Consider the following 9,087-nt stretch of genomic DNA (forward strand, 5'->3'; position numbering starts at 1 on the left):
ACACTCACAGGCTCCTGCGGTTTGCACCTCACCAAGAGCTTGCGTGTGTCTAATGACATAGTTAAAGCTTCTTCATGGGAAGACAGGAGTCATCATCTACACAAAAATCTCCTCCCAGGTACCTTTGAAAACAACCTGTAGTCATCCACGTCGGCGTGGATGGCTACAGGCAGTTTTTTAACATAGTTTTAAGGTTACTATGCACTGTTATGTCTCTAATGCAACTTTAGCTATTTGCTAATTTGGGTTAATTGAACTGCGTTGTAGTAGTAGTATGTTACACAAAAGTAGTAGTGAGGGAGGAGCAGTGTCTACGAGTTGCAAGTCGCTACTGCAGGCTCCTACAAGGGAGATTATGAGCAGAATTATCTTGGTGGCTGTGTTAGTGGAGATAGCGGTGGTGGTGGTAGCTCTCAAAGCTTTCAGCCCTTCATTTCATTTGCCCACCTAGCACAAGTTTTATACATGTTATGAACCTGATCTGGCGGAGAAAGCGATGGAAATCTAGAGCCGGTTGCTTCAATAACACAGCGTGGGTAGGCTTGTATGAGCCGAAGGGCAAGCTTCTTCGTGTCTAGGCTCCAACGACTAGACTTGGGTGGGTGAGGTGAGCTATGTGCAACACCAAGAAACTGAGTGGGGCCTGCTCTTGACAGCTTTGCAAACTACTTGTAGCAATCCACACTGGCGTGGATAGCTATAGGAAGTTATTCCTCTTAAGCCAAAAGAATTTGGTTATTAAAATCTTAAAAAATTGTGTTAGGTGTGCAAGCCTCCTCATAACGCCCAGCTGCTACAGTTCCATGATTGCATGCACCCACATGTTATTATAAACCCATAGTCTAATAAGAGTTGCATGTACTAGCTTCTTCTTCACATATCTACTTGAGCTGGACCTTATCATGTGACTAGTCGCTTGATTATAAAGGATTTTCTAGTTGGCTGACCTATGCTCAACCCCGCAGGCTTGATTCTTAGCATGATTTGTTTATTGTAGAGGATCTGCTCAATACAGGGGCTCAAACCTTGTAAATACAAAGAGTGAAGAGAGGCATTCTGCATTAGCAATTTCTCTTGCACTTGAGTAGTTAGGCTTGGAGGTGTGGTACCAATATTAAGATTTCCAGAAAAATAAATGGGTGCAAAAGCTACAATAGAATGCGAGATGAATTTGTGGGGCCACTCTCTGCTTGTGGATGACTAAATCAAGTTCTAACCTTTGCTGCTAATAGTGCTCATGAATCGCGCAGCTACTACAAAATGGGATTGATCTCATGATAATTCTACAAAAGTACATGGACGGTTGTGATTGATCAGGGATGGTCGAGCTACTGATGTTGCTTCTGTATTGAGTTGATTATGATAATGTAGAGCTGGTTTCTTGGCCAAAAACATGAGAAGAGGTGCCAATATCGTGAAAGTGGTATTCTCGCTAGATCATTAGGCTATCTTTGCAAAATATTTGTAGTCATCCATGCCAGCGTGGATGGCTACAGGAAGTTTTTTCTCCTAAGTTTTGAAAAACTATAAAATCAATGAAATTATAGCTATTGTCTAGGAACTCTAATAGAGTTAATTGAACCATGATTCTCAAAAGTTTTTGAATCATTGCTACAAATCAAAATAGACCACGATGACAACACACGAGATGTTGTGTGGCCAATTAGGGTCTTGAAAAAATCACTAGTGGATACCAATGATTATGCGATTGGAACAAAAAACTAGGATATTATGTATTCGAATTGTTCCTACTTGATTTAAATGTGGGTTTGTGCAGGGTCTTTAGGAATAATTCCTTGTCGTTTATTTTAGAGTTTTTCTCATTAACTGCTTAGACATCAAGTGTGTGTGTGTTTGTTGAGTTTTTCTCTTATAGTTGTGTAATAATTTTCCTAAGCTCAAGCATTTGTTAGCATTGACCAAATGTGCTCATCCATCATGATTGTGGTACTTCCCTCTACCCATCCACGCCCACATGGAAGGCTAGAAGGAATTTTGAGGTCCTCGTTAATATCACTCCTGATTTTTGAAATAATTTCTAGCTCCCTCTAGCCTTCCATGTGGGCGTGGATGGCTAGAATAAATTTTTAAAGATGGAATTTTTGAAATTTGAGAGTGACTTATTCAAATGTTATAGCTCTATCTATCCACACTGGCTAGAAGAAATTTGGCCCGGATGGCTATATCAAGAAAGTTTTGAGTGTTTTGGCTTCAAGAATGATTGAAAATATTTTAGCTTCCTCCATATTGTTATGATAGATTGTTTTTAAATTTGGTCACATCACGTGCTATAATTTGTTAGCTTGTTCATGCCATCCAAGGCACTATAGATATTGCCAACATTGATGGCTAGAAAGTATTTTTAAATTAACTTTTTTAATTTTTCTAACTACAGTGAAGTTGATTTAGTACTAGACTGAAGTAAGAAAAATGGTTTTTGTTGTGTTATGCTAGTCCTTCTACTCGTGGACAAGGTCATAGAGGAAGACAAGTTTCTTCAACTCAAGCTTCAAGTATTTTACAAAGTAGTGATCAAATAAGTATATATGGTCTTTGTCACAAATATGATAGAAGTCTTGGAGGCACAAGAGGAGGAGATGCAAAGTCAAGGCTTGGGGCTTAGCTCCATACATGAAGTTGATGAGTCTCTTGCTCCACAAGAGGCATACTTACAAATAGTGTCGTATGTTGTAAGAGATGAAGTAGAAGTAGACATAGAGTTAGGGGATGAGCACAAGCTCTCTATGCATTGAGGACAGGATATTCTTTAAGCTACTCACATTTTTAGTTGTTTTGATTGTCCACCAATTCCTTTATGCTGATTGATTCCCTATGAAAGGGTGAGAGATTTAATCAATGATGTTAGTGGATGGAAAGTTGTTTTTGCACAGAAGGGCTATATGAAATAAAAAGGAGCTTTCATTGTGTCCATTTGGAATTGTAAGAAGGAGGAATCTTATGTCAAAGGTGTTTCATTTTTCTACTTCAGTCTTTCTTTAGTGATAAGTGTTCTTTCTTGTTGTCATATTAAATATTTTCTGAGTGTTCTTTTTTGTATGAGCTTATGTATTTTGTAGAGGCCGTTCTTTCATCATTGGACCCAATATGGGTTGATATACACAAAGACTATAAGGTTGACTAATTAAAGTGGATAAAGATTAGTTGCATTCATGGTAGTGAGGACTTCATAATAATTTAGGAGAGAAGCAAATTATAAAGAGAGAGCACTCAATGAAAATAGACTTTCTTGATTGATTTGGATGAAAAGAAAAATACAATCTAAGTAATATGGCCTTGTATAGGCTCAGAGTGGAAAGGTGGCATTTAATGCTAGAGAGAGACATTCATCACATGGGGGAAAAGGGTCAAATAGCATGTATCTATAGATAATAGCATGTGACTATTAAGCGGGATTCATAAATGCACATAATGGTGCATGGCTGGCATGCTCGTCTTTAGAGGTTGGTCATGCATCAAATGTAAGCTAAACGACTTATCCCAACAGACGCGCCCGTAAGGTGAAGCTTACAAAAAGTGCATGGATTCTGATCAAGGCTAATATGGGTTACTTAGGGTAACTACATATGGATTATAAGGTGGAGTCTAATGCAAGAGAGGGTAGGTCTTACCTCCAAAATTTGGGTTTGGGGAAGTTTCTAGAACCCATTACAATACATCCTCATAATAGATGGTGTTGACTTTCCCATTTTCTTTTTATATTTCTTCCATTATGTGTATTTTACCTTTGGAATCTCTAGGATTCTTTTGATTCCTAGCATTATCTTTGAGGAAACACTGGCTGGGTGCATGACCTTTCTTGTTGCAATGAGGGCCCACCTCAATGCTGAAGCAATCTTGTGATTGTGGTTACTTTTTCCACAGTGTGAGCAACCTTTTTTGTGTACAAAAAAATCGTTATTTTGAGACCTTGTGTAAGTGCCAATTCGTTTTTCTTCTTCTAGAAGTGAATTGATTACATCTTCAAGTGCTAGAATGGGATTTTTTTCCTTGAGCACAATTACAATGTGATCAAATCTACTTGGTAGGGCTTTGAGAAGGATGGCAATTTTATCCTCGTCTGGAACTTGTTCCTCAACATAGAAAAGTTGGGTTAAGATAACTTTAAGTTTGTTGACGATTCTACCAACATCATCTTGCTCTTGCATAATGAGACCATAAAGTTGAATTTTGAGGTTTATTTTGGAATGCTTACCTTGAGCACCAAAAATACGCTCTAGAGTTTTCCAAGCATGAAGCATGGATGTAGCATCATCTATGTGATGGATGAAGTCATCTTCAAGCGTAGTGATGATGATTCCAAGTTCTTGATCATATTTTGGTTTGTTGTTGAGCGTTCAAGGTTTGTGTCAAGGCTTCCCCTGAGCCAGCTGTCGGATTTACAATGCTCCAAATATTTTTTCTTCATGAGCACTCCTTTGACCTTTGTTTGCTATGTGTGAAATCCGATGTCATTAAACTTGCCGATGTTTTTGGTGGACACTGTGTGTAGGGCGGTCTTACCAAAGTAATTTGGCAATGTCTATAAACCCTTTACAAAGTTTGATGTTCTGGAGATGGGGCCCTTGTCTCCAATAAGCAAGAGTGCCTTTTGTTAGTTGTGCTTAAAAGTGTTGAAATTTCCTTAAAGCTTGGTGGGGAACTTGTGTATGGAGTGTGCAAAGCTACTATCGGAGCACCTCTTCAAGAAATCAAGCATGGTTGGTAGCGTGGTCAGTTTGGGTAGCTCCGAGTAGTTTCAGGCACGCACGAGTAGACTTGGGCAATTGGGCAGGTAGTCGAGTAGACGCGGGCAATCTGGGAAACTCCGGGCAGATGTGGGCAAGCACAAGCAATCGAGCAAGCCAGTGGGCAGCGAATAGCCAAGGGGGGTGCCTGCTTTAGGCCATGTTCCTCAAACGGGGAGGGTTCCACGTGACTCTTTGAGGCCCTTTTAGAATTCAACGCTCCTTTCAAAGGGGCGCATACACACGCAGACACACACACACACACACACTTGATTAATTGGTAGTGAGCAAAAAATAAAGCACAAAATCATGCAATATTAATCAAGGCCCCATTGCTTTGTGCATGCGTTAAATAGACTATGAGTACATGCATTAAAAATCTCTTGATGAGGGCTTCACACGCACGTGTATATACATAAGCTCCACGATAGTTATCAAGCAAGTCAAATGACAAGTAAAGGAAGATAAAAACACACAAGTAGCACTCAATTCATTATTGGTAATGTAAGGTTTTCAACTTTCTAGCTCAAGGAAACGATCCCAAAGAATTAGATGAAAGCATTGGTCGTACAAACAGGTAACCCACTATCTCAAAAGCGGTTAAAATTGGTATTTTTAGAATCTTAAGCAAGACAAACCTATTATAGCTTGGAACTCTTAGAACTAAATTCAAATAAAATCTAACACCGCTATCTCCTTTGGAAGTTTCACTGCCACTTTAAATTGAAAAATTAATTGAATGGTTTTTAGTAATCATTTAAGCTTAAGACTTTCATTATAACCCCTAGATATTTTCCTAGATATTTACCAAAAAAGAAAAAAAATAAGACTAAAAATTAGCAGATTTGATTTTTAAAGTAGACAGATGCCGAGGAAGGTCATCATTGACCTTGTAGAGACTGATTTAGCAGCAAGGGGCACCATCTTGAGCTTGAGGGCTGCTTGAGCTATAAGGTACTATCATTTTCAGCCTATGACAACCAGTGAGTGCTAGAAAAAATCTATAAATAGGACCCTATGCTTCACAAACTATCTTAGACTCAAAGTCTTGGCTAGAAATCTCTCGTGCAAGAGAGATACCTCACATAAATCACTAAGAGAGCAAAATCTAAGTGATTAAGCGTGGTAATTTTGCTAATCTCAATTAATTAGCAATTTATATCTTTCTCAAAAAAAATTAATCTATTAATAAAGAAGACTAGACCATTCTCTACTATTAATCACTCTACTATACATTATTTAGTTGCTGATTACTTAATCTTAAATAAGTTTAATAATCTACTTAATTATTAATCCTAATTATGATTGAAATTGATTAATTTTAGCCTTAATTAATGAGAATTATATTAAGAAACCTTAGTTAACTCTAAGATAATTATCATAGATTAATTATAATATTAGAAAACTAGGAATTTTTTTAATTAATTTTTGTAACTAATTAGGCAAAAATTAGTTATTTTTAATTGTAAAACTAATGGGAAACTTAGTAAACCAACTTAACAAATCACAAGATAATTATCAAAGTTAAGAACCATCGTTAGCTAGCTAGGATATGTAGCTCATAAAAAGAAAATAATTTTAGCTATTTAATTAAGCTAAAATGATCTAATTTTAGCTATAAACTAAAGGGGAAAATTAGTTAACTAGCTTAGATAATTATCAAAGCTAGTAAACATAATTAGTAAGTCAAGTTAATTAGCTCATGACTAGAAAATTAGTTTAGGTATCTACTTAAGATATTGTTTGATTTTATCTATAAATTGAAGGAGGAAATTAGTTAATTAACTTAGATTATTACAAGGTAATTATCAAAGTTAAAAAACATCATTAGTAAGATGTGATAATTATACCATAATTATTTAATTAATTTAAGTAATTATAATATATCAAAAATCCTATTTTAAGCTAAAGTTTATTCAAGATAAGTAGAGATCACGGTTAGTGTATCATAGCATTGGTTCTTTAGCGCCATCAGAAGGACAAAATGAAGTTCCATGCTTTTCACAACTATATTTTTTTGATATCAAACATGAGTTGAGCAATAGATTGCATAATGTTTCAAATGTAGATCGTAGTATTCTAGAGTGTTTACAATTGATGATGCATAGAGTAAATCCCTATGCGAATGCTCTATGATCTGCTGCTTCTTTGTCTGGAGATGCTATTGTACCCAATATTAGGATGGTTATTGTGGAGCGTCGTTGTGATGGTTGGCAATATCTCACTCCAAGGGGTTCTGAAGTGTCTCCAATTATGCTTGGGCAAGGGGATGATAAAAATATTGGCCATCGCGACATTGTACTAAATTTTCAACACGGGGGGTTAAAAGTTTCAAGGAAAATTATTGGAAGTATAAACCACTGATAGGAAGGTGACAAAATTCAATCTTTTCTATAATAGATCTAATAGATACTAAGCCAAAAATCAACAAATTGTAGGCTTAATAAAGAAGAAAAAATTAGAAAAAAAGTGCAAAAAATTATAATATAATTAAGGAGGCCTCACATACCCAAAATGAATCTAGGATAAAAATTTCTTAGCTATATGAGTAATGAGAAAAATCTTATACTAAGAATCTACCATTTTCTAGTACAATTTGAAGAATACACAAATAGGGAAGCTATCAGAGTTAATCAAAGAATTTCCTAGGCAATAGTAAGGTATAAAGAATTACAAAAAATACATTAGAAACCCAAGAATCTTCTGTAAAAAACTAAACTACTCCAAGATCTAAGAAATTATGCTAAGAAATGGAAATACGTTATAGAATGATAAGGATCATGATTTTTATGATTTACCTAAATAATAGGCGTCCTTTTTATAAGGATATAAGTCATGGAACCAAAGAGGACCCGAGAAAACCCTCAATCTGATGAGGAGGGCAATGTTCCCAAAAAGCTAGAGAGTCATATGACCATGAGACGAGCCTAGTAGTAGGCCTACAGATGAAATCATTCAGGCCCCAGCACAACAGCAAATGCCCAACCAGTCCTATGTGGATCTTCATTATAATTGACGGAGAATAATTCAATTTCTTTTTTAAAGTATTAACATCGCATACATAGAAGAGTGGGTAAGGATTTGGGAAAGATGAAATTGAAAAACAAGAGACATCTTCCAAGAAACCGCCGTAGACTTGTTTGTAAAGTAGGAAAGAATTGTTTTGGTTAAGGCTAGTTGATTTAGGAAAGATATGATTGATCATCCTTAAGACACCTCCGACGCCTTGGCATATTTTGATGAATAATGATGGATTTACAACCAGGGAAAAGTCGATTACCCCCATGAACGATGAGTTTCTACAGCGTGTCATGTCTTAATGTTTCTACATAAGCTAGGATATTGTTTTTTATCCTAAGGGAGCCTTTTGCTAATTATGAAGGTTATAGTGATGTTATTTGTTTGTTTGTTTTAGATTTCTTTCATTCTTGGTTGGCAAAGGCTTTCTTCGAGGAATCCCCTTCTTAGAAAAGCAATGGTTGCAGCTATCTGATGGGGAGAATGTATGTACTTCCCTTCCATGCAAAAGCTCACTACTTGGGAGATGGAGATATGCACATGGTGGATAGACATGGCTACTTGGCATGTTTTGGCCTGAGAGAGCTTCACGAGACTATGAGAGTTAGTGGCACATCCAATGTGCCTCCTCCTCCTCCTGGAGTAGATGAGGTGATATCTAGTAACTGGTTGCTTTAAACAATCTCAAACACGATTGGTTGAAGTGCTTTAAAATCTTACATTATTTGTTTTCCATTTTGGTAATTTTGAGTTTGTTTACATTTTCTAAGCTAAAAATTGCTCCCCACAAGGGAAAGGAGGTGATTGTTGAGACTAGGATGGATGAGAACATGGACCAAGAGCCTGGTGAGCTATCACTTACTATGTAGTGGTTTGTTTTGTTCATTTATTGGAGTTAAATCAATTTGTCTGACCTCTTGTGTCGCAGTATCTCTGGGGTAGATTGTTGAAAATAAAACGGTTTCTTTTGTTTACATCGTTGAGGTTACCTTGACTTCTTTGTCCTCATGGTCCGCCGACTCATGATGCATGGCCATTTTTGGGGACTACATTTCCATTGGTGCTAATTGTAAGGCCAAGATTTGACATCCCGCATGGACCCTTGTCCGAGAGCACATGGCATCTGCACGCTCGGATGGGACCTTATGCGTGCACGGTGGGAGGACGGTCACATGGGCTACTGATTTCATTTTTTTGGATCTTTTGTTTGGTGATTCTCACTTAGCCTCCCATGTTGTACCCCTTTGGGACATTTGCAACAAGGACCATGTTCGTGCTGGCATGCAGCTTGCATATTTGACTTTGTCAAACTCTAGCTGGTTGT

At 37.1% G+C, this 9,087-nt stretch overlaps 1 pseudogene; it reads right to left on the reverse strand.

The window, feature by feature from the left end:
- Positions 1–746: 746 nt before the first annotated feature.
- Positions 747–8,800, reverse strand: LOC147417594 (uncharacterized; annotated as a pseudogene).
- Between the last annotated feature and the right edge of the window lie 287 nt (positions 8,801–9,087).

Source organism: Adiantum capillus-veneris, chromosome 30 (assembly GCF_014529385.1).
Source record: "Adiantum capillus-veneris isolate H3 chromosome 30, ASM1452938v2, whole genome shotgun sequence".
Taxonomy (NCBI): Eukaryota; Viridiplantae; Streptophyta; class Polypodiopsida; order Polypodiales; family Pteridaceae; genus Adiantum; species Adiantum capillus-veneris.